The sequence below is a fragment of the Erythrolamprus reginae genome, chromosome 3 (assembly GCF_031021105.1).
Source record: "Erythrolamprus reginae isolate rEryReg1 chromosome 3, rEryReg1.hap1, whole genome shotgun sequence".
Classification (NCBI taxonomy): domain Eukaryota; kingdom Metazoa; phylum Chordata; class Lepidosauria; order Squamata; family Dipsadidae; genus Erythrolamprus; species Erythrolamprus reginae.
This window is the reverse complement of record NC_091952.1, coordinates 90,721,144-90,748,759: the sequence shown is the minus strand read 5'-3', so window position 1 is coordinate 90,748,759 and position 27,616 is coordinate 90,721,144. Positions and strand designations below refer to the sequence as shown.

Here is a 27,616-nt window from a genome sequence, read left to right as displayed (position 1 = left end):
CTGCGTTCTGCACGATTTGAAGTTTCCGAACACTTTTCAGAGGTAGCCCCATGTAGAGAGCGTTGCAGTAATCGAACCTCGAGGTGATGAGGGCATGAGCGACTGTGAGCAATGACTTCCTGTCCAAATAGGGCCGCAACTGGTGCACCAGGCGAACCTGGGCAAACAATGATTTATCCACATCGATGGAAAAAGCAACCTTTCTTATATGTAATTAGTTATAATAAACTTTAATTCATCTCGGGAGATTTATACAGACAGTTTAAACAGGATTTCAGAGCTGCAACGGCACAGTAGTTAGAATGCAGTATTGCAAGCTACTTTTGCTGACTACCGGCTGGCTGCAATTTGGCAGTTTGAATCTCACCAAGCTCAAGGTTGACTCAGCCTTCCACAATTCTGAGGTCAGTAAAATGAGGACCCAGAATGTTAGGGATAATATGCTGACTCTGTAAAGCTCTTACAGAGAGGTGTGAATGATATAAAGTCTAAATGCTATTGCTTTTCCATGGTTGAGTCTATATAATATGCTTCAGAAAGCCAATTAAAGATCTAATGGCCATTATTCATATTATACCCTATCCTTGAATTAATTGATCTTGGGCTAAGCTAGGGTGTCTTTGTGTTTTATTCTGCCAGCCCAGCCTATTCGGTGTAGATCCAATTCACAGTGTGAACATAGAAAAAAGAGTAATTCAGTAACCAAATTAAAAGCCTTGAAGTAGTTAGCTGATCACCGGCTACCAGCAGTTTGGCAGATCGAACCTCACCAGGCTCAAGGTTGACTCAGCCTTTCATTCTTCTAAGGTCAGTAAAATAAGAACCCAGAGTGTTGGGGACAATATGTTTACTCTCTGTAAACCACTTAGGAGGGCTGTGAAGCACTGTGATGTGGTATATAAGTCTAAATGCTAAATGCTATACTTTCCTCCTGTATTTCTAAAAACAGTACTTCTGCCATGCGTCTTTATGAATATATGCAGATTTGAAAATCCTGTGTGGCTGTTTCATAAGTCATACACTTAGCAAACTTGTATCTTCCTAAATATGCCCATGTTACTCCAACACTCTGCAGTCTGCATTGGTTGCCGATCGGTTTCCGGTAACAATTCAAAGTGTTGGTTATGACCTATAAAGCCCTTCATGGCATCGGATCAGAATATCTCCGGGACTGCCTTCTGCCGCGCAAATCCCAGCGACCAGTTAGGTCCCACAGAGTTGGCCTTCTCCGGGTCCCGTTGACTAAACAATGTTGTTTGGCGGGACCCAGGGGAAGAGCCTTCTCTGTGGCGGCCCCGGCCCTCTAGAATCAACTCCCCCCAGATATCAGAGTTGCCCCCACCCTCCTTGCCTTTCGTAAGCTCTTAAAAACCCACCTATGTCGTCAGGCATGGGGGAATTGAAATATTCCCTTCCCCTAGGCTTATAAAATTTATGTATGGTAATGACTGTATGTATGACTGATCTCTTAAATTGGGGTTTTTAGAATTTTTAATATTAGATTTGTTTACATTGTCTTTTTACTGTTGTTAGCTGCGGGAAGAGGCGGCATACAAATCTAATAAATAAATAAATAGTTAAGAACTGATGAAGAATAAGTAGCATGGGCCCAGATAGGATGGCCCTGTATGTTTTGACATTTTTATTCACTTCAAGGAAAAAGGTGTCTTTGCAGGATTGGCCCAGCCACTGAAGAAAGGATAAAAGTGTTCATGGATTGATGCTCTAAAAGCTTGGAATTAGTTGCAAAATATTCTGGCTTGCCCTACAAGCAAAAAAAAAAAACCCCGTTGGTGCATAGTGAAGAATCTAAATATTTAACAATTCCTACACTTAAAGGGGAGGAGGGGAGGAAGGGGGAAGGAGGGTGAGGAAATAAAAACCTGTCCTTTAAAAATAATCTTAGAAGGACAAGAAATGACAGTATATCTGCAAAAGTATATGAGAAAGAAGTGTAACATCTAAGAAACACCCAAGCGTAGAAGGAGGATGGTGTGACCTCATTTAGTTCTTCAGCCAGAAGAAAGTCTTACAATCATGTATGGACCAACAAATGCAGCATCTTTAACGCAAATTCCCATTAATATAAAAAGAACTATTAAGGAACCTTCCTGCATCAGCATCAATCTTTCTGAAGCATAATTTAGTCTCCCTCTACCCCGCCCAGTAGCAAAGTGTCATCTCCTCTCTAGTCATTAGCAGTGGCATAAATAGCTGACAGAATTATAAATGAAGGTGCCAACAGTTCACCAGGCACAGCCAATATTTCACCACACGGCTGAACTTTTCTTTCAAAGCAAAAGGGGGAAATTATTTTAATCAGTGTCTATTTTTATCACCAACATTCATATTTCTTGCAATCTTTTTATTTTTTTAAAAAATAAGTTGGTAAAAAAGAGCTGTAAAATTCAAACAATGTTAAAAAAACAGGGAAGAGAGAGAGATATATATTCAGTGAGAATCACAGCAATTCCTCAGCGATGAACCACTGAATGTGCCGATGCCTTTAGAAATAATATAGGCTAAGAGGATATTAGTTTAGCTTAGCCCACATTATTTAACCTGTTTCTCTGTTCAAGTATTTCTGCTGAAAAAGGAAACATAGAAAGCCTTCAAGAAAATATTCTAAATATATTTAATCAATCACCTTTAATTTGGAATTAATATAAAATTATATTTTAGGATAATGTTATTAGATTTTTTACATTAAAAAAACTAACAGGAACTAATAATAATTAAGGTAAGAGGAAGAAAAAATAAACAGAAAGAAAGAAAAATATAAAGGACTTCCAATTTTCTTTTGCAGTAGCTTTAGCATACAGTACAAATTTAAATCTTTTTTTCTGCCTACCATTTTTTTCTAATCAAACCCATATTTCATAATTTCATTTTTAATGTTTCATGCAAAAATTCCAAAAAGGGATTTCTAATCAGCATTAACATGGGTATCTGCAGCACTACAAACTCAAGGTTACTGTGGATCATAAAAAATATTATATTTGCCACAAAAATAAAAATTAATATAATTATTGTGTGGGGTTTCATGTTAGGCATGCCATATTAAGCCTACGGAATAGATAGACAGATTCCAGTGGACTGAGATGATGAAATCTATTAGACTAGGACAACTGTCATGAAGGCGGTCTCTACAAGCAATGTATGCTAAGAGCGCGACAAGAAACTGAAATAGTAATCAAGATATTGCCTGGCCAGCGACTTACCCCCCCGGCCCAGATTTGCAGCAGGGCCAGGGAGACGCGGCTCCCGGCGTAGCCGCCATCTTGGCTGTGCAGGCTCGGGGCCTCCTTTTCGCCCCTGACAACGAGCAGGTGAACACCCGCCTGCCCTCCCTATCTTTCAGTGTGCTATTAGTCGCCCTTAGGGGGCCGAATAGTAATTTTTGGCGGTCTCGGTATTTTCTGCAACCGTTTTTTCGCATATTCCACACTGCGGTGCGGGATGGAAGGTTAGGGGGTGTTTCGCTCCCCGATTAGTTCTAATTGGCTTTCCTCTGGTCATTGGGTTGGTAGGTTAGGAGCGGAAATTGGGAGGTGTTTAGCAACTGCATGTTCTCCATTGGGCATCTTTGGAGATGATTGGCAGACTTTAGAGATGATTGGCATGGTGCCTTTAAATCGATCTGAGCAATTGGGGAGAACCTGCCTTTGGGTCTCGCCCATTTCAATCCCCTTTCAGGGATTGGATGGCAAGACCTCCCACATGCATGGCATGGCTGGGATCCAGGTGAAGGCACGGCCCCTTCACCTGGATCAGCATGGAGCTACACCCATATGTTGCCCCGGAAATTTTTATGTCGTCATTTCCGCCCCGGAAGTAATTCAGTTGACCTCTGCGGGTCCATGTTAGGTTGAATTAAATTAATTATAATTTAATTAATAAAAATGACCCAGTTTTTAATCCAGCTGTGTGTCCGCGTCGTTATTCCGCCTCTGCTGCAATGAAATAACTTTGGTCTTCCGGCACAAGCTGCCCAGCAGTTCTGCACACATCACCACCAAAATCAATTAATAGAAGTCTCCAAATCAAGGTCTCAAGTAATCCGGTTTAAGGAATCAGGTGGGAGAAACCACTGCGCCCAGACCATCTTCAACTGTCTCAACTCTTGTCCTGCTATTGGAAGAGAGTGAGATTGACTATGTGCACTTCTCCCTCACTTTAATCCAATTCACTTTAATCCAATTCATTAACATCCCTTCCAAAATATCAAGGTCCTCTTTGAAAACGATGGTCGAACATCATCATCATCATGGAATAGATAATCAAGTTTCATCTTAAAACATCTTTGTAGCTCTCTGCATAAGGGACATTTTTCAGATAAGAAATAAGTGTCAAATATTGAGCTAATTTTGGGAATTGAATTCCATAAAACATAAAGTTGCCAAGGTTGGAGACCCTGATATAGAGCATTTCCAGGTTTCTCTGATGGTCTGGAGACCTAAATCAAACCTACTAACCAGTTCCGATTCAGAGAGATTTAAAAGTTCATTTTGTAGTCAGTGCTGCAAGTTTGTTTGTTTTTTTTTTAAAAAACACAAGCTGCTAAATATTTTTTCCAGTGCAAAAAATGCAAGTGACAACTAATCTGATTTACCTATTGGGACATCAAATATTAATACTGTTTCTGAACGACACTATTGCTGAAATGAAGCAAGGAAGCTGCATTGAATAAGGCCAAATAAAACTTTAAAAAAATTTCTTGACACTTTCAGAACGACCTGAAAGGCCCTCGATGTACTGCTCTCTTGTTCAGAATAGCTAATTTATAGCTGGAGGAGAATATTTGCTTAGTCCTCTAAGAGGGTGGTAAGTCTGGGAAATGGTGCAGAAAGCGAATCTTGGGACAGCAAGTACTGAAACAAAAATTCACTTCCTGATTTTATGATTGAAAATTGACAGGCTCGGAGAAGGAACTTGTGCAGCTAACTGATGACAGATATCATCCAGATTTGTCTCACCAGCAGTTGGTCAATTATTTTCATGAGATGTCAGTTTTATTGTTAAGAAGAAGACAAGTCTTAAAAAGCAGCTTAGGGGCAGCTCTGGCAAGCCCGTTGCAGGCAGAAATTGTCACAGCAACAAAATATACTCAATAAATTCAACACATATTCCTTTCTGAAATACCTTCTCAGTTTTCTCTATTCAAATGTGATGCAGGCTTTGTGCTTCATTACTAACACTGCATACTTCATAGGGGAAAAAATGAAGGGGCGCTACGAAGGCTTACAATTTCCAGGAAATGTACAGGGATTGCCTCATAGAAATATCTAAATAATCTAAGGGCCTGCCTTCACCATGTTGAGGAAATCTCGGTGGAAGAAATCTGAATTAGTTCGGGCTTAATCCTTCATTTACAGTTCTAAGAGCTCCCTCTTGTGGAAGCAAGTTCAGAATAGGTCATCTCCAAGGATGCCCACTGCCTTATTAATGCTTGCAGAAAAATAATGTAACATTCCTTTTTTACCCATCGCTTCTGATTTCGCATTTTTTACTTCTTCCCAGCATGCAAGTACAAGTTCCTGAATTTTTCCCACCCCCTGGCCAAGTTGTATTTTTAGTGTGAATGCAGGACAGGGAGAAGTCAGGGAAAATAATTTGCAATTGTTTTCTTCTGTATGACTTCTCTTCCTGGACAACCAAGAAACTTCCTCAACTGTCTCCCATCAAATGCAGCATGGTGAAGTCATCCTTCTTATACACTCAAATAGTCTGATGTTTTAGCTTTCAGTAGCTGTGTGTGTGTGTGTATATATATATATAGAAACAGGAAATATGTTAGACAAGAGAAATAAACTGAAAAGCTTCCCTGGCCTTTTGCTGCCCATCTTTGTCTCAAACAGGTTCAATGCACAATTTCCAGGGGATAATGGCCTATTTACTCAGAGATGTCTGAAGGGAGCATCATTTGGCACAAAGGAAAATGAAAACTGAAAGGCTAGCAGCGGTAGCCGGAGGTAACATATTGACTAATGCCATGGATTTTGAAGCTGCAGGTGCTCATTAGCCCACACAACTGTTCCTAGAAAAAGCAATGCCAGATTTGCAGAAGCAGGTGCACGCGTATTTCAGCGGAAGCTACCATAATTACCCACGCAATATGAACAAACGAAAAAAAAATTCCTGGGAAAACATCTTTTGAAACTGTAAGGGGACATATGGTGAAAGAAAACAGAATCTAAACCAGACTCTAAATCAGAATCTCAAGGAATGTGAGATTATATTTACCTCCTTCGCATGTTTAGAATAATATGCATGAACACTAGAATGCTAATGAATTATTAAATCATTACAACATACAGTGATACCTTGTCTTACAAACTTAATTGGTTCTTGGACGAGGTTCTTAAGGTGAAAAGTTTGTAAGACGAAACAATGTTTCCCATAGGAATCAATGGAAAAGCGATTAATGCGTGCAAACCCAAAATTTACCCCTTTTGCCAGCCGAAGTGCCCGTTTTTGCGCTGCTGGGATTCCCATGAGGCTCCCCTCCATGGGAAACCCCACCTTTGGACTTCTATGTTTTGCGATGCTGCAGGGGAATCCCAGCAGGGGAATCCCAGCATCGCAAAAACAAGCTTGCAATGGAAGTCCGGAGGTGGGGTTTCCCAGCGAAGGGAGCATCAGTGAAATCGCAGCATCGCAAAAACATTGAAGTCCTCGAAACCCCACCTCTGGACCTGTGTTTTTCGATGCTGGGATTCCCATGAGGTTCCCCTCGCTGGGAAACCCCACCTCCAGACTTCTGTTGCAGCATCACAAAAACACAGAACACGGAAGTCCAGAGGTGGGGTTTCCCATGGAGGGGAGCCTCAGGGGAATCCCAGCAGCGCAAAAACAGGTGCTTCACTGGCAATGGAAGTCCGGAGGTGGGGCATCCCAGTGGCAGCGGTGGGTTTGTAAGGTGAAAATAGTTTGTAAGAAGAGGCAAAAAAATCTTAAACCCTGGGTTTGTATCTCGAAAAGTTTGTATGACAAGGCGTTTGTAAGACGAGGTATCACTGTATATCCATTGTAAGATAAAATACAGGAAATAGTATAAGGGCAGACTAGATGGACCATGAGGTCTTTTTCTGCCGTCAAGTCTTCTATGTTTCTATTATATGTCATTTTTACCTATTTTAAAGGAATTCAAACTGCAGAATGTAAAAACTGTAGAATTGACCCTTTTACCATTCTAAAATAATATTCTCCTTTGACATGGCACTATTCACTTATATCTTCATCTAAGAATGTATTGATCTGGTCAATCGGCAGAATTGAGAACGCAAGCTCAGTCCATGGATTACTGTGTGGATTTAACCACTCCCATTACATTTGTTGGGGCATTATCACAATAACAGTACAACTTAAAAGAAAGTCAACTTGCACTCCAACTTAGAAGTGTTAAAGCCTAAAAATAACTGTTTTACAGTTCTTGGCTCAAATCAGTGAATAAATTCACAATTTGTTTCAAGTTTAACATTTAAGGAATTGAGAGTTAATTATGGATGAATGAACAAGAATGGAAATGTAGACATAAGATGAACAACCAATTCTATCAAGTACTCTGTACAATTCATCTTATTAAAAGAGGAGATCTTCATCGCCACCCTTATTCTATCTTCTCAGTTCTCTTGGGTATCAGGCAAGAAATGGGACTAGATGACTAAGTGCTTGAGGAATTGGTCAATAAATTTAGCCGAATATTTGATAATAAATTGACTAAATTACTGGATATTACATTGGCAACTTTTGAAAAAAGTTAAATGGGATGTAAGATTTGTAAAGATGAAAGAGGAGATGAAAGAAGAAATCAAGAATACGGATTTGGTTTGAACAAGAGTAGATGCTACTGAATAATAGAAGGCTTTTGGAATTAGAAAGATACAACCTGAGATTTGGATAACATGGGTATCTGCAGCACTACAAAGTCAAGGTTATTGTAGATATTAACAATTATTATGTTAGTCACAAATTTTTTTTTTACTAAAATTATTGTTAGGCATGCCATATTGAGACTATGTAATAGACAGATTCCGGCAGACTGAGCAGATTAAATCTACTAGATCAGGACAACTGTCATGAAGGTGGTCTCTGCAAGCGATGTGGTACACTAAGAGCATGGCAAGACATGAAAGAAGCCCTGGTCAACCACTGCATCCAGACCATCTCCAACTGTCTTGATTCTTGTCCTGCTATTGGAGCAAGATGGAATCTTGGAAGGGAAGAGAGACTGAGGCTGACTATGTGCACCTCTCCCTCACTTTAATCCAATTCACGCGCAGGTCTTGACATCCCTTCCAAGGTGTCAAGGTCCTTTTTTAAAACGGATGAAGTTTCACCTAAAAACATCTTTGTAGCTCTCTGCGCAAGAAGAATTTTTCCGATAAGAAATAAGTGGCAAACACAAATGGCTAAATTATTGTGAGATACTAGAATTTTGTCAAGGAGAAATTAAATAAAATTAAGAGAAGTGGCTGAAGGACGTACTATATTTTTCGGAGTACAGTGATATCGCTATCTAAGAACGCCTCTATTTAAGAACTTTTCTAGATAAGAACCGGGTGTTCAAGATTTTTTTTGCCTCTTCTTAAGAACCATTTTCTACTTGAGAACCCAAGCCCGGAAAAATTTCCCAGGAAATTTGAGAGCAGCACAAAGGCCTGGCCAGTTTCCTGCCATTCCCCCTGGGTTTCTCTCTCTGGCACAGTGTATGGGAGGCAGCCTCGTGCCGGGTGTATGGGAGGCGCATGCTCCTCCTCGCCGCCTCATGGTCCCTCTTTCTTTTTTTAAGCCTTAAAGTTTTGGATTTTTTTAATTCCCCTCACCTCATCTTCTTCCTTCGGCAGCAACTGATTTCCCCCTCTTCTTCCTCCTCCTCCTCCCATCCAAATTCCGAGCTTTTTTTCTTTCCTAATGGTTTTGCATGCATTATTTGCTTTTACATTGATTCCTATGGAAACAATTGCTTCTACTTACAAACTTTTCTACTTAAGAACCTGGTCACGGAATGAATTAAGTTCTTAAGTAGAGGTACCACTGTATAAGATGCACCAGAGTATAGGACACACCTTAATTTTGTGGGAGCAAAACAAGGGGGAAAAAAACAATTTTGGGCATTGAACTGGAGTGGGTGGGGTGGAAAATGGTTTTCATGGGGGCAGAAGTGGGACTCAGCATTGAAGGCTCCACTCCTGAGACACTACCAACCTCTATTCCTTTGCAGAAACTCCCAAGTGACGCAAGAGCCACAGAGATTCACGATTCTCCCACCTGATTCCTTAAATTGGGTTACTTGAGACCTTGATTTGGAGATTTTTATTAGTTGATTTTTGTGGTGATGCATGCTGAACTGCTGGGCAGTTTGTGCCGGAAGACCCAAGTTATTTCAATATCTTGATTACTATTTCAGGCTTCCTGCACTCAGGTCAATCACTTTCCTCCCCAATCCAAAAACGGAGCATGTAGAGATCAAAAGAGCATTGTGTTTTGGGAAGCAGTCACCCCTGGCTGCACACCCTGTTTTTGGAATCAAGGAAGAAAGTGTTTTTGGCTGCAGCGCTGGCTGGAGCCGCCCACCGCCCACCGCCCACCCATCCCCATTCCAAAAACGGAGCATGAGGAGGCAAAAAAGAACATCGTGTTTCAGGAGTGGGTGGTTCCGACTGGCACTGTAGTTTGAAAACACTTTTTTCCCCAATTCCAAAAATGGGCCGTGCAGCCAACATTGCCTACTGCCCAAAATGCAACGCTCTTTTTTGATCTCTGCATGTTGCATTTTGGGAATTGGGGAGGAAAGTGTTTTCAGGCGCAAGTGCCACGATTCCCTCCCCAATTCTAAAAATGGAGCGTGCGGAGACCAAAACAGATTTATTTATTTACTTATTATTTTATTTATTGGATTTGTATGCTGCCCCTCTCCGTAGACTCGTAGATCATCACATTTCGGGCGGGGGGCAGCTCTGGTTGCACGCCCCATTTTTGGAATCGAGGAGGAAAAACATTTTGGGCGGCAGCACAAACTAGAACTGCCTGCTGCCTGAAATATGATGCTCTGCTTTGGTCTCTGCATGCTCTATTTTTGGAATCGGGGAGGGGATTGTGGCACTGCCACCTGAAAATGCTTTCTTCCCCAGACCAAGTAGCAAGTCACCTTGCCTTATGCCTCCTGCGCAGCGCCTACTTTGCCTTCCCCTGTCTGTGAGTGGAAGTGAGGATCTCAGCCACCTGGAACCGCCTAAAAATGCAATGTGCAGAAGCCAAAAACATCCAAAGGGTAGGGACTGGTGGGTGGGTGAGTCTACATTCAGAATATAAGACGCACTCAGTTTTTGAGCCTCTTTTTGGTAGTAAAAAGGTGCATCTTATACTACAAAAAATACAGTAGTTATCAATGGTTTGTATATAAAGAGTTTCTAAAACTCTTATAAACCACAAGAGTTTCTGGTTTTAAACTTTGTAAGAATGAGAAGATGGTGTGAAAGAATGTGCGATAAAGTGGAATAAAAAAAATAGTTATATTAATATGGAACAGTTGGAAAATGTGTGGTTGAAAGAACTGAAACTGTTATATTTCCAAAGAAAATATTTGTTAAAAAATTCTATACTTGCTATGTCACCAGAGAAATTCTCTCAAATGTATAAAGCCACTTCAAATTCGTGTTGGAAGTAAGAAGGAACTGACATTTTATCATGCTTGGTGGATGAGTAAAAAAGCCAGAAAATTTTGATTTCAAATTAGTACACTGATTGAAAGGATTTTAAAGATTAATATACCAGCGAGAACAGAGTTCTTTCCCCTGAAACTGATGGACAAACAGTTGGAGGGGAAAATAATAGAATTTTATTTTTGTATAACAAACTGCAGCAAGATTATATGCACAAAGCTGGGAAGATTTGGCAATATCTACAGTGAAAGAGTGGTTGGAGATGGCCCAAAAGACGTTCTTTCATAAAAGAAAAGACAATATTCCTAATGGATATTGGGAAACCTCCTATGGACCTCCCAAAGGTACTTTTTCCAAGAGGCAACTGGGCTTTCTTGTTTTTTTCTTGAAGTAGTTTCTCTTCTCATCTGAGAAGTTTCTTCAGTTCTCTTCTTGGATGAAGCTTCTTGAATGAGAAGCAAAACGTCTTCAAGGAAAAAACAAAGAAGTGCAAAAGGCACCTTTGGGTCAATCATGACCTGTACAACTGAGAATCTCCACAGGCTCTTATGGTCCTTTTCCAGAAAACAAAAAATAATGAACTTATGATTTATGGTTTGGATAGTTAGGTTATATATAAAAAAGAGACATGCTGTAATTTTAGAAAAAGAGGTAAATTTATAATTGCACTTATAACTGCTGTAAAAAAATATCAGAAAACAAAGTTTTGGTTTCTGAAGTTTTCAAGAAAACTGAAAGTTTTCTATTTTCTATTTATTGACTTAATGAACTCAATCTGTATAGTCTGGAGGACGGAAGGAAAAGGGGGGACATGATCAAAACATTTAAATATGTTAAAGGGTTAAATAAGGTTCAGGAAGGAAGTGTTTTTAATAGGAAAGTGAACACAAGAACAAGGAGACACAATCTGAAGTTAGTTGGGGGAAAGATCAAAAGCAACATGAGAAAATATTATTTTACTGAAAGAGTAGTAGATCCTTGGAACAAACTTCCAGAAGACGTGGTTGGTAAATCCACAGTAACTGAATTTAAACATGCCTGGGATAAACATATATCCATCCAAGATAAAATACAGAAAATAGTATAAATGAGGTTTATGGATCATGAGGATTTTTCTGTCGTCAGTCTTCTATGTTTCTATATTTCTATTTTTTCTTCCTTACTTTAGTTTCTATTAGCTTTTATCTTTCATTTAAAAAAGAATTGAAAAAAGAAAAGCTATCCGCAGCTATGTTTTATATATATTTATATGTTTTATATTTTAAAAGTAGATCCTGTCATAATGACCAAGAATAAACCCACCCTTCACGAGGAATGATTCCTTGCGGACTGATTCTTAATCCTCAAAGTTCAAGAGCTTGGATTCAGATAAAAAGAATACCGTACAACTCTTGGGCACAACTACAACAAACATATCCCCAAATCCCACTTCAGTAGACAAAATAATCCTGACCCATCAACACCTTTCATACAGCTGCACAGTGTCCACCACAGAATGATCTGGCAAGACCCTAAAGGCTACCAAAATGAATTTCTTCCCAAAGTATCTTAGAAGTACAGTAATACCTCGTCTTACGAACTCAATTGGTGCCGGGAGGAGGTTCGTAAGATGAAAAGTTCATAAGATGAAACATTGTTTCCCATAGGAATCAATGGAAAATTGATTAATGCGAGCAAGCCCAAAAATCAGAAACCGGCCGCCACCACCGAAGGAGGCTTGAGCCTCCCGATCCTCCCCGCCCCTTTGCCATGCATGTCATCCTGCATGCAGGATGCCATGTAGTCAGGAAGGTCATCCTGTTCCCCCCCAGCCAAAAACACAAAGGCGGTCTGCCGCCGCCCGCGGAGCAATGGGAAGCGACAGCCGGGTGGCGGGGGCGGCGGCAGTGGGTTCGTAAGAAGGAAAAAGTTCGTAAGAAGAGGCAAAAAATTTCTGAACCCCGGGTTCGTATCTCGGGTTGTTCGTAAGACGAGGGGTTTGTATCATGAGGTACCTCTGTACTTCCGCTTGTTCAAAAAAAGATTGAAAACAGAACTGAACAACAGTCTGTACATAATTTAAACAAACAATTTTCAGAGCTTTTTGCAGAAAACCTGAAGGGATGAGATCGAAATCCCAATACACAATGCACATTGCTGCCAGAAGGACACCTTGGAAGTGACCTAAGCTCTATAGATATATTTCATTTCTAGCATTTTCCCACTTCAGTTCTCTGCACTGCGTCATCGTGCAGACTGCCCTGCTTCTGATCTATTGCTGAGAGTCCTAAAATGTCCTTCATTCTCTAGTTTAATGCAGATCCCCTGTTTGTAATATTCCTGTTGCTTGGGGATGATTAAACACCTGGATTTATGAACTACAGCAGTTTCCAGCTGTTTGTCTTTCAGAAATGCAGCCCTATGTTGCAAGACAGCACACAACCATTCTTTTCCTAATGCCAAATACATACCTTTAGAATAGAACAGAACAGAATAGAATTCTTTATTGGCCAAGTGGGATTGGACACACAAAGAATTTGGTGCATATACTCTCAGTGTACATAAAAGAAAAGATACCTTTGTAAAGAATCATGAGGTATGTCGTTTAATGATTGCCATAGGGTACAAATAAGCAATTAGGAAAATCAATATTAATATAAATCATAAGGATACAAATAACATAGAGCTGGGGTGGCGCAGCAGGTAGAGTGCTGTACTGCAGACCACTAAAGCTGACTGTAGATCTGAAGGTCAGCAGTTCAAATCTCATCACCGGCTCAAGGTTGACTCAGCCTTCCATCCTTCCGAGGTGGGTAAAATGAGGACCCGGATTGTGGGGGCAATAGGCTGGCTCTGTTAAAAAGTGCTATTGCCAACATGTTGTAAGCCACCCTGAGTCTAAGGAGAAGGGCGGCATAAAAATTGAATGAATGAACGAACGAACAAACAAACAAACAAACAAACAAACAAACATGGGAGGAGATGAGTGATACCAGTGAAGGGAACACTAATAGTGATAGTAATGCAGCCTTAGTGAATAGTTTGACAGTGGTGATGGAATTATTTGTTTAGCAGAGTGATGGCATCCAGAAAAACCTGTTCTTGTGTCTAGCTGTCTTGGTGTGCAGCGCTCTATAGCGTCATTTTGAGGGTAAGAGTCAAAACAATTTATGTCCAGGATGCAAGGAGTCAGTAAATATTTTCACTGCCCTCTTTTTGACTCGTGCAGTATACAGGTCCTCAATGGAAGGCAGGTTGGCAGTAATTGTTTTTTCTGCAGTTCAGAATTCAAAAAAAAAATCACTGTTTTGTAAGGAGGTACAATCAAAATATCTTTAAGTGGGAAAATATTCATAAAACAATTAATGGAAATTAATTTTTAAAGCAAAATTCATGTTGTGAAAGTAAGCTCCACTGAATATAAGGGTTAGGGTTAGATCACTATTTTCATGCATTACAACTTTCTTACACCAAAATTCACTTTCATGAAAAACCCCCTGCAATTATGTTTATAAACAACTTTTTCCACTTAAAAGAGAGTGAGTTTGATTATATTGATAAAGGCTTTGACATCAGCTATCTCTGATTCTTAGAATAAAAAAACTCACAATTGTTATGCCCAAAATTGGAAGAAAACGCCACACCCACCAATGTACACATCAAAAACAAAATAATGGAATTGGCAGAAATGAATAGATTAACTATGCGTATAAAAGAGATTTGGTCTTCTATAAAATATGGTACAAATGATACAATTGGCTGAAAAAACTAAAAAATAAATAGTGAAATAAACAAAAGAAGGAAAATAAATAACTTAAATACATCATATTGAGGAAACTTTAGGGGAATGAAGAAGAAAAACATCTTTAGATATGTTAGAATATAGATAGGTAATTTTGAATTAAATGACAGCTTTTGAAAGATAAGTAAGCTACATTAATTCCGATCTAGAATGATTTTCATTTGTTACTAATAATTAAGTCTTTCTTACTAATGCAACTTACTATTGTTATTATTATAAGGGATAGAGTTAAATTGAAAAAGTATATATGTAATCAATATGAAAATCTGCAAAGAATTTAGAAATGCATAAGTTAAAACACTTAAGTAAAGAGAGAGCAAGGTCATCTCTCTTGTTTTTAAAGTTGTGTGTAAGAATAATTTTATATACAAACACAAGTTACATTCTTGTATGTAACTTGTATTTGTATATAAAATTATTCTTTTTCTAATAAAAAATTTAAAGAAATAATAAAAAAAAACCTCAGAACAAGGAATAATACAATGATCATTTTTCCATAAGGGTTGGAAAAAACCCTCAAATCCAGTAAAGAACTTAGTTCAGCCACTTATTACCCTCTGCCAGAAAACAATTCAGTACAAGCAGGTGAATTGTTGAGGAGACAGAAAATAAAAACATTTGGCCTTTAAAGCTTAAAGAAACACTGAAGACAGGTTAGAAGCAAAGGTCATATTACAGTTAACAACTATTTTTAGACCACAGTTATAAAAAAGGGATGCCCACAAAGTCTGTGTTTTATAAAGAGTCTGTAGTCCATGTAGAAGGTCACTTTTGCAAAAGGTAGGCGATTGGCTCCTTGGCAGGGTTGGAAAACCTCTGCGCTGAAAGCCAGTGCTAAGTGCGCCATAGCGCACTGCGCACCTTAGCGGGAACAGTGATGGACTGGAGGGGGCATGGTTTCGCAGGCTGCCTACTTTCCACATGTTTGCACGACTGGGTTTCTGAGATGCCGTGGACCAGTGCCAGTCTGTGGACCAGAGGTTGGGGACCCCTGCATTAAGGATTACCAGAAATAATCACAATCTATTTCAATCTTGATCAAACAAATCCAATATTTCTTCCTTTTAACAAGCTTGATATTTAATTCAACATGTTCACTGCTAATAGTATTTTGTTCCATTATATGTAAGTCAAATTTAAGTCCTCTTCTCTTACATTGTAATCTTATAATTTCTTCTGCTTCCCCCTAATGTCCAAGTTCAAATTCTTATCCTATCGTGTTTTATAAATTCAAACAGCAGCATTTTACCATGTGAAGAATTCTTACGATTAATTTCAAATACTTATTTTGATTCTTTGGACTATTAACTTCATTCATAACTTTCCAAAATCAGCATTTTATTTATTTTAAAAATCTCCTTAAACTTGTATTTAAAACTTCTTTCACGATGGAAGTAAAGGAAATTCACCTGATGTGTATTGTAAAAAAAATCAAAAATCATCTCTGTGATTATTAAGAACCAACACAATCTTGATGGTAAATATTCAAATCAAATTGAATCATCAAATCAAATTTTGTTCTCGCCTATTTACACAAAGCTTCTACAAATAACTAAAGGAAGTCCTTGATTTATAATAACAATGGGAACCTGAAATCCAGTCATAAGTCCTTGTAAACCGTAGAAATGGTGAAAGACTTTAGGAGAAACCCTCCCATCCTACCATCTGTCACAATACTAGACAACACAGTATTAACAGTAGAGACCTTCACATTTCTAGGTTCTATCATATCTCAAGACCTAAAATGGTCACCTAACGTCAAAAACATCATCAAAAAGCACAACAAAGAATGTTCTTTCTGCGCCAACTCAGAAAGCTTAAACTGCCCAAGTAGCTGCTGATACAGTTCTACAGAGGAATCATTGAGTCTGTCATCTGCACCTCTATAACTGTCTGGTTTGGTTCTGCAACCCAACAAGAATGACACAGACATCAGAGGATAATCATAACTGAAGAAAAAGCAATTGCTGCCAACCTGCCTTCCATTGAGGAACTGTATACTGCATGAGTCAAAAAGAGGGCAGGGAAAATATTTACTGACCCCTTGCATCCGGGACATAAATTGTTTCAATCCCTACCCTCAAAATATCGCTACAGAGCACTGCACAAGACAACCAGACACAAGAACAGTTTTTTTCCGAGCGCCATCACTCTGCTAAACAAATAATTCCCTCAACATTGTCAAACTATTTACTAAGTCTGCACATCTATTTCTACTAGTTTTTTCTCATCATTCCTATCACCCATTTCTTCCCACTTAGGACTGTATGACTGTAACATGTTGCTTGTATCCTTAAGATTTTTTATTAATATTGTTTCTTCATTGCTTATTTGATCCCTAGGACAATCATTAAGTGTTGTACCTCATAATTCTTGACAAATGTATATTTTCTTTTATGTACACTGAGAGCATATGCACCAAAGACAAATTCCTTGTGTGTCCAATCACACTTGGTCAATAAAGAATTCTATTCTATTCTATTCTATTCTATTCTACATAAACTGAAGCACCAACATGACTGGATTCACTTTTCTGATATTTTTGTAGTACTTACTGAGAGAATTACTACATTAATTAACCTTACGTTCACTACTAATTTACTTCCAGTATACTGTACACAGAATATAAAGACTGTATTAAAGCTGAACAAATGTAGACTTTCTGCATTGGAATAGCAAGGATTGTGGCTTATTGGCCTAAGGATAATCAATGGCCTAAAGATAATAAATTTCATAATACTGTATGAAGATATTTTACATAATGTGGTTGGTTGGTTGATTGATTCACTGATTATGTGCCATCAAGTCACTTTCAACTCCAAGTGACCACACAGATAGATTTTTCTCCATGACTGAAATGGTTGTGCATTTTAAATTATGGATTACATTTACATGTGTTCTTGGATTTTTTTTCCTTTAAACTTCAGCACTCATTGTAATGACACTTCCAAATAGGCAACCTAACAAAATAGGCAACCTGCTATCTTTCTAAAAGTTTTTATTTCACAAATCTTCATGGTGGCTTAAAACCGTAGCCTATAAATTTATAGAAAATTGTACAGATGGGAGCTGCAGTTCCCAGATCATTTGATTACAAAGCTGAACAACATATTGAGACTCACTTCCCTTACTTTCTCCCTCCTTCCCCCACTGCCCTGACACCCTGGAGTGAATATAGCCAGATACCATCTACAGCTTCCTGTTGTTTCAAGAATCAATTCAGAGTCAACATACTTCAGTTAAGAGGCTACAGGAGCCAAATACTATTCGCTCATGGAGGTAAAAGTCTGGATGTTACCAGATTGAGTTTTAAAGACCCATGACCATTAAGAAGCACATCAGGGGGTTGAAGATTTCAGTGTTATTTCTTCAGACCTTATTTTCATGGAAGCAGCAACTTGCTTCAAAATAGGCCAGGCAGGAAGGTATATAGCACACTGCTTGCATTAAAAAAAAAAATTCCCAACTTGGAAACCACAGCATACATACAGCATGATGCTTACCAAGATCATTTGAAGGACAAAAATAATAACCACTCAATTGTCTGCGTGAAACTCTGCAGTCTTTTTCTTCCTTGTTTCTTTTCTATTATACTGTACTAAACTAAAATTAGACTAGAGTGCAAAGTGGATTTTTAAAGGAGTATGTGCAAAAATGAAAGCATCATTTTAAAGAACAAGGTCTACAGGCTTATGTTGTAAATCTGTATAAGAACATCCAATTAGATTCAAATTTGGTCTTAATACCACTGGTAAGATCACATTTGAAATAATGCATGTAATTTTGGTTGCCCCAATGTAAAAAAGATGTTGAGATTCTAGAATGGGGTATCAAACTCAAGGCCCGCAGCCCAGATCTGGCCCTTGGGGTGATTAAATCTGGCCCATGGGACCAGTCTGGAAATAACAAAGATCATCTCACGGTGCCTCGCCAAAATGGGCTGTAGGGGCTCGCAGGCTGTTTTCAGCTTCCACAGCCTCCTACAGCAATCTGGTGGCAGAAAACAGGCCATGGGGGTATTTTCGGTCCATTTTTGGCTCCCACGGCCTCCTACAGCTATGTGGTGGCTAGAAAAAGGCTGCAGGAGGCATTTTTGGCCTCTTTTCTGCTCCCATGGCCTCCTACAGCAGTCTGGCAGCCAAAAGTAGGTAGTGGAGGGAATACAGTATGTTTCTTTCTCATCCCCATGCACTCATATCTTCCTTCCTGTTGGCTCCTTTACACATCATTCCTGGTTTCGTCCACTTTAAAAATATGGAACAGGCATAATCCAAAGAGTTTGCTAACATATCCATGGCTGCAATGTAATTTGCTTGGTTTTGACTTAGAACTGGACTGTCATCTCCCCCATAATGGTTTGTAAACAATATAGTGAACCTTCAAACTTAAAATACAGAACATGATTGGATCTAGGATACGGTAGTATGCATAAGCTATAAGATTTTATTTTAATGCAGTATGTCATGTGAAAACTTGCAATGGTTATTTCTAAATTGTGATTTACTATGTAAAGCACAAATGGCTAAATTTACAGAACACACCGAGTCAAAATCAAACCATATTATGACTGGATAGTGTGCAAATCTGGTAGATAGAAAGCAGCTTTTGTCAGCTATACACAAAACTCAGTGAAGCTAGTGAAATTTAATTGTGTATCCAGGTGTAGTCCAAATGGCCCCAAGCCTGATGGCAGAGGTGAGTTTCCAAAACCTTGCGAAAGCCCAGGAAGATGGGGATGGTATGAATCTCTGAGGGGAGGGGGTTGATTCCAAAGGACCGGGGCTGCCACAAAGAAGGCTCTACCCCTAGGTCCCACCAGATAGCATTGCTTAGCTGATGGGACCTGAAGAAGGACAACTCTATTAATATAAATACAATATAATATAATACCCTGGATGCTGTTTAGGTTATCTTAACACACATTAGGCTTTTGAACATCTGTGTTCTGACAATATTATGCACACATTCAGATCTGATACTACACAAAAGAATCAAACCCCATAACAGCTGGAGACTCTGTGTGTCTTTAATCTCTACATTATGGAATCGAGACTATTTGAGCCAGAAAATAAATCTTCCTTCATCTGGAATTGTTACTTTGAATGCAAAAGGGGGGGAATGCATCCCGAGCCTGGTGTCAAATGCCCACCATGGCCACGCCCACCCAGCCTTCCAAGATCAAACACAACCCTGATGTGGCCCTCAATGAAATCGAGTTTGATACCCCTGCTCTAGATATAGAACAGAGAAGAGCAGCAAAGATGACTAGGCGGCTGGAAGCTAAAAGATAAAGGAAGTTGGAAGAATTGAATATGTCTAGTTTAATGAAAAGAAGGACTAGGAATGGCATGATAGCAGTGCTACAATATCCAAGGGGCTGCCACAACCCATTATCCAAAGCCCCTAAAGACAGGACAAAAAGCACTACATGGAAAATAATTGGGACGAGAACCAACCTAGAACTAAGGAGAAATTTCCCGACAGAACAAATAATCAGTGGAACAACTTGCCTCAAGAAAGTGTGGGTTTAATAAGCTATTGGACAACCATTTGAAATATAAGGTTCTCTACTTGAGCAGGGGATTGGACTAGAAGACTTCCAAAGTCCCTTCAAATTCTGTTATTCTGTTAAATTTTTTAATGGTACAGAAGAAAATAAGTAGGAAGTGACCACATTTGCAAAAATCAAGCAATAAATAGTAGCAGAAACACACAAAAATGCTAGTTTTGCTTCCATCTAGTGACTGTCTGAAATTTTGCAGCCAACATCTGGTAGCTCCAGTTGCGCATCCTTTGAAAATGATTCAAAGGGACAGTTATAACATGTGCAAACACACACACATGTGTAAACGGGCCATCTTTCTGTTCTTAAAAGGAGCTTATGCTATCTGAGACTTCCAGAACCTGCTGGATTTCAACCTTGGATTCAAGACAATGAAGATCATGCTAAACCATTCAAAATCAAGTATTGTCAGTACAATCTGTACTTTCAAGGATTTCTTTGAAAATAACAAGTGTTAAAGAGCTGTCGTCCCCCCCCCCCCAAAAAAAAAAGAGCTGATAAACTTTGCTAGATATTTTGAAAATATCTGTAATGTACAATTGCATTATTTTAAAGTCAGAATATCTTTCTAAAATGGCTTCATGGCGACTTGGTAAGTTACCTATAATTGCATTGACAGCCCTTAGAATCTTCATGACTGGTCTAAATACTGTATATTCTAAAATATTTATTGATCAACTCTTTAATAAAACACTAAAAGAACTATACTTTTCTATTCTTAGGTAATTGTTTATTATAGAAATACAGGTAGTCCTCTATTGCTAATGTTGTTGATTAGAAATTTGTTAAGTGAGTCTTCACCCATTTTGCATCCTTTCTTGCTACAGTTGTTAAGTGAATCACTGCAATGGTTAAATTAGTAATATGGTCGGTTAAGTGAATCTGCTTTCCCCATTGAATTTGCTTGACAGAAGGTTGGAAAAGGGGATCACGTGACTCCGGAACACTGCAACTGTCCTAAATATGAATCAGCTGTCAAACATCCAAATGTAAATCACATTACTATAGGGACATTGCAATAGTCATAAGTGTGAAAAATAAGGTCATTTTTTTCAGTGCCACTATAACTTTCAACAGTCACTAAACGAACTGCTGTAAGTCGAGGACTACCTATAAATAGCGCTTCAGTTTAAAAAAAACATGGAAGGCAATCCCCTAAATATTAATAATGCAGTCCAAAAATGTAATCTAGGATTAAATATTTCTCGTGAAATACATCTAAACAAGTATGAGATTTTTAAAATATATATATACAGTGATACCTCGTCTTACAAACACCTCATCATACAAACTTTTCGAGAAACAAACCCGGGGTTTAAGATTTTTTTGCCTCTTCTTACAAACTATTTTCACCTTATAAACCTACCGCCGCTGCTGGGATGCCCTGCCTCTGGACTTCCGTTGCCAGCGAAGCGCCCGTTTTTGCACTGTTGGGATTCCCCTGAGGCTCCCCTCCATGGGAACCCCCACCTCCAGACTTCGGTGTTTTTGTGATGCTGCAGGGGAATCCCAGCAGCACAAAAACGGGCGCTTCGCTGGCAACGGAAGTCCGGAGGTGGGGTTTCCCAGTGAGGGAAGCCTCAGTGAAATCGCAGCATTGCAAAAACACAGAGGTCCGGAGGTGGGGTTTTGAGGACTTTGGTGTTTTTGTAATGCTGCGATTTCACTGCTGGGATTCCCCGGCAGCATCACAAAAACACAGAAGTCCGGAGGTGGGCTTTCCCATGGAGGGGAGCCTCAGGGGAATCCCAGCAGCACAAAAACGGGCACTTCAGCTAGCAAAAAGGGTGAATTTTGGGCTTGCACACATTAATCACTTTTCCATTGATTCCTATGGGAAACAGTGTTTCGTCTTAAAAACTTTTCACCTTAAGAACCTCGTCCCGGAACCAATTAAATTTGTAAGACAAGGTATCACTGCATCTCTTTTTCTTTCTCCATCACAAATATTTTATGTGGGCAATGACCTGTCATTACAATGTTAATTTCTCCTCAATTTTGGAGTCCTCGGAGAGAGGCGGCATACAAATCTAATAAATTATTATTATTATCATTATCATCATCATCATTGTTATAGCACTTGGTTACTCCATTAATTGTTAGACAACTCTTTTGGCCTCCTCATTTCATAGCACATAGCTGCTTTGCCCATTACCACTGAGCCGTTTGTTTCTATGGTAGTGAAACTGCTTCTAGTGGACCAATTTGTGTAGCTTTACATTCACTGAAGTTTTGTATCTCCTTGCTCCAGTGTTCACAACCACAAACTTCTTTCTGACTTTATTCCCAGCCCAGTTTATGTTTTAAAAAGCTCTATTTATCACCACTTTTACAATACTGAAATATATTCCCCTTTGTAGCCATTTTCCTGCCTTTTTGCAAAATGTTTCATATACTATCAGGGAAATCTTTTCCAAATACTGAAAAAGACACTCCAGTTTGTGCATATCTCTTTATGGTCATATTTTGTTTTTATTTATTTTTTATTTTCTTGTTCTTTTGCTTAGAGGAAATTATATTTTAACAAGAAACAGAGAGACATCAAATACATCCCACCTTTTTCTTGGTTGGTATAATATAGGATAGTCAAATGATGTTTTCAGGCTGGGCTCATCAATTTGATTCATGTAATGGCTGGAGTCTTCCCAAAGCAGTACAATCCTTGCTCATGGATAATTTTGCATAGCCATTTCCAGTTATTGTAGCATCTGTCTCCTTTATTATACATACAATTATTTTTAATAGAAATAGGGAAATCTTCTGCACAAACCTCCTGACATGAAAATAACATTTATTCTTTGAAGGATAAATATTGGGAAGCAACGTCTCTTTTATATCTCGGGAAATGAAAATCTTGCAGAATTAACCAATTATTGCCATATGAACCAAGACAAAGCTATACTGGACAAAAGAATCACATAGTTACATGAATCTACATGCTCACCCAAACACCCATCATTCTGAAGACAAACGCTTCAGTATGCACTCTTTATGAATTTAAAAAAATAATAATTTAAAAAGAATTCTGAAACTTCAGAAACATTCTTAAAATTTAGCAAGAGGAATTGTTACGGATTAAAAACTTTAATGTAGCCAGGTAGCATTGCCAGGAAACTGTTCTTAGCAGCTGCTATTAGTTAGAAAGGACAGTAGTCTTACACAATTATTACTTGTTTTGCTGCAGAATAATATTTTGCAACAATCGTTTGAAATAGCAAAAAGCCATTTCCTGTAAGAGCTAGAGATGCAATAAAATAATATCAAGAAAACTTCAGGTCTCATATGACTATAATGCTCCTATACTAAATCTGACCCATCCCCAAGCGTAGCTGTCATGTTCTCTTGTGGCAGATTTTTGAGATGGTTAAACCAAGATAAGATGGAAATGCACACTACGAGTATAGCAATATCACTTGGACTTATATACTGCTTCGTAGTGCTTTAACAGTCCTCTCTAAAACGATTTACAGAATCAGCATATTGTCCCCTCATTTTACCGACATCGGAAGGACGAAGGATGAGTCAACCTTGAGCCAATCAGGATCGAACTCCTGGCAGCGTAAGCAGAGTTAGCTAAAATACTGCATTCTAACCATGGCACCACCACAGCTCAGGTTCCTAGTTCAAGTATAAATTCCCAGCAGGATCATCCAAGATGAAGGTCATCCCAGCTACCTAGTGAAAGCAAGCAGTCATTTGTATTGGGCAGCAGTAATATAGGAAGATGCTGGAGGTGTAAGATCACTTTAGAACCCTGGTTCCCAACACTGGGCCCGCGCCCCACAGGGGGGCAATTTGATTTTTAATAGGGGCAACTGGAACCTTGGTTAAGCCAGGTTAATGGCCCATTTAGGCTTCATCCACATGATTAGGAGTTCACTTTTTGAATAGTAAGAGTTATATGTCACGGGGGTGGGGGGCATGAGGATTTTAGAGATGCTTAGGTGAGGCAAGGGCAAAAAAAAGGTTGGGAACTACTGCTTTAGAGTCAACAGCAAATGCATAAATTTGTACTGCACAAGAGAAACCAATGCTAAAAACATTCCTGTACTTTTTCCAAGAAACCTATGGGTAGATAATAGGCAATGATTGACACTACAGTGAAAAATAATGGGTCCCTATAGGCTGAACACATATATTAAGGGAAGTGGGATTAGAAAACGTGCATGGTTTTAAGGCTGGAGAAAAAACAATAAATAACCTGTCCTGTTCGGCTGACACTACACTGATGAAAATGAAAATAACCTGAAAACCCTAGTAATGAAAGGCACAGTGAAAAAAAAAAAGACTTTACATGATTAAATGTAAAGGAGACTAGACCAAAGATATCAAATATAACAACCAGTCTTAGAACTGGCAATGAGGACACTGGGATGATAGATCTCTTCTACTTTTTTGGACTTACTACTCATAGAAAAGGAATTGGCAGTAAAGAAATATGCTAAAGACTAGCATTTCATAGAGCTGTAATGAAGGCCTTGGAAAAGATATCTATAAAGATCAGAATCATATAGGCAATCGTTTTCCATGTGACATTCCATGAAAGCAAAAATTGAACATTGAAAAAGTAGGACATAAAGTGTGTTGATGCTTTGGACCTTTGATAACAGAGAAGACTCTTGAGAATAACCATAAACAACAAATGGATGGATCATTGAGCAAACCAATCCAGAGTTCTCCCTCAGGTACAAATGACCAGATGTGGACTCATGCAAAGAACCAATTTATTTAAAAAATTCATAATGCTGGGGAAAGTGAACAGAACAGTGGCTTTCTTGTGTGAAATTCAAAACACCTCTCCTGAACCTTTTCAAAATGTGCAAATATACTGTTCAAAAAAATAAAGGGAACACTTAAACAACAGAATATAACTCGAAGTAAATAAAACTTCTATGAAATCAAACTGTCCACAGGAAGCAACACTGATTGACAATCAATTTCATTTTGTTGTCAGCGCATTCAACTTTGTACAGAACAAAGTATTCAATGAGAATATTTCATTCATTCAGATCTAGGATGTATTGAGTGTTCCCTTTATTTTTTTGAGCAGTGTAGTAGTTTCATACATTTACCATTTAAAGAGGTCCAACTACCTGAGATGAGAAAGCCCGTATCATTTCTAGACTAGTCTTGCCTAACCTGATGCTATCCAGAATGTTGAGGCTACTCTTCCTAGAATTCAATTGGTTACATCACCTGGAAATTCTGGAAGTTCCTATCCTTACCCATCTAGAAGTACAGTGATACCTCGTCTTATGAATGCCCCTTCATAAGAACTTTTCATGATATGAACCCGGGGTTTACGATTTGTTTGCCTTAAGAACCATTTTTGTTTTACGAACCCGAGCCCGGGTGCATGGGCTCTCTTACTGCAGGTGCGCTCTTGTACTGCGCATGCGGTCTCTGATTTCCCTGCCTTGTGACTGTCACCGCCGGGATTTCCCATTTGATTACAGCCCCCGCTGGGATTCTACGCTTGGAGAAAGCACTCAGAGAAAGTGCTCCCAGCGTAGGGGCTGCGAGAGGGCAGAAAACCCTCTCACAGCCCCTTCACTGGGAGCGCTTTCGCTGAGCCAGACCCTTCACAGCCTCTGTTCCAGCCCTGCCCTCCCAAAAGGTGGGGCTGCCATGCCCTGGCGGATTCCATCCTTCTTGCCAGGGCAAGAGGATGGTGGTGGCAGCGGTTTCCCTTTGGGAAGCAGCAGCAGCACCGGGAATGTCACAATTAAGTTCATAAGATGAGGTATTACTGTATAAGCAAACCTATCATAGAGAGAATAAATAAACACATATACAGTGATACCTCGTCTTACAAACGCCTCGTCATACAAACTTTTTGAGATACAAACCCGGGGTTTAAGATTTTTTTGCCTCTTCTTACAAACTATTTTCACCTTACAAACCCACCGCCGCCACTGGGGTGCCCCACCTCTGGACTTCCGTTGCCAGCGAAGCACCCATTTTTGTGCTGCTGGGATTCCCCTGAGGCTCCCCTCCATGGCAAACCCCGCCTCCGGACCTCCATGTTTTTGTGATGCTGCAGGGAAATCCCAGCAGCACAAAAACGGGTGCTTCGCTGGCAACGGAAGTCCGGAGGTGGGGTTTCCCATGGAGGGGACCCTCAGGGGATTCCCAGCAGCGCAAAAACGGGCGCTTTGGCTGGCAAAAGGGGTGAATTTTGGGCTTGCATACATTAATCGCTTTTCCATTGATTCCTATGGGAAACAGTGTTTCATCTTACAAACCTTTCACCTTAAGAACCTCGTCCCGGAACCAATTAAGTTTGTAAGACAAGGTATCACTGTATTCTAAAGAGAATACACAAGCATATAGAGCAGTGGTTCCCAACCCGGGGATCGGGACCCCTTTGGGGGTTGAACAACTGTTTCACAGGGGTCACCCAAGATTTCCCATGTTGATAGGAACCAAAGCGTCTATTCTGGCGCCTTGGAACATATTTTTACAATTTAACCAGTCAGGTGTATTTGTCCCTCTGACCTTCCGGTCAATCAGCTTAAAGCTCTGTTGGGAGGAATTGGAGCTAGACTTATGGTTGCGGGTCACCACAACATGAGGAACTGTATTAAGGGGTCAAGGAATTAGAAAGGTTGAGAACCACTGATATAATCTATATGCGTCGGTATTCCTTTTTGAAGACCAGCACGCTCAAGTTTATAAGGGATATTTTCTTTATTTTATGCACCTAAACCAATTCAAAAATTCTCATCCTAAAAGGTGATAAATTGCAAATTTACATTGCATAAATAAATTTTGCATAAACAAAAGTTTGTTGGGACAGTATTCCAGTTTTGTTTTCACTTTTTTTCTCCCATGCTACATAACTTTATGCTGTAAGTAAGATCTGTGATAAGCTTTTAATTAAATCTTGTTATAATCTTTTTATGGTAAACATGTAACAGCAGGTGACCATGAATTGACTCCTTTTAATTTAACTGTATTACTAAATGCATTCCCTTATGTATTAGAATGGAGAAACTATTTAATTCAAGGGGAATAATAATATTAAAATTTCTAATTAAATTATTTTTAATTTAATTCAATGTTTCACCTTTATTCTGCCCATCTTTCACCACCTGGTCTCTGTTTTGAAATGAAATCTCAACATTCCACTGTAAGCATCAGAATTGTGTACTTCTAATATAATGGAGCAATTATTCTAATTAAAATAGAAGAAAATGCATCATGCGTTTAAATGTATTTATTGATTCAGTGATGTTTCCTGCATTTTCTGTAGCACACTAATGGAATGAAAGAGGCTACTAGAGGCAGAGTTAAAATGAATGTTGGTTCTTACCTGACACGTTCATTCTAGTTATTTGGCTGGAACATCCACATGTGGGTATTGACTTCCATTGCCAAGAGACTGAGTTGTAACAATTTCCTGATCACATCTGTCTGCTTAGTTGACCTCCTCCAGTTTTTTTGTGATGAAGATAACAGGAAAGGAAAGTTAAAAACTTAATTTGTTCCGTGACTGGGTTCTTAAGTAGAAAAGTTCATAAGAAGAAGCAATTTTTCCCATAGGAATCAATGTAAAAGCAAATAACGTGTGCGATTGGGGAAACCACAGGGAGGGTGGAGGCCCTG

The 27,616-nt window shown here is 39.2% G+C and overlaps 1 protein-coding gene across 2 annotated transcripts in view; it reads right to left on the bottom strand.

Annotated features, from left to right (window-relative positions):
* The window catches only part of ST6GALNAC3 (ST6 N-acetylgalactosaminide alpha-2,6-sialyltransferase 3), a 445,976-nt gene that overhangs the window by 372,370 nt on the left and 45,990 nt on the right, over nt 1-27,616 (bottom strand). The gene's annotated exons all lie outside the window — the stretch shown is intronic.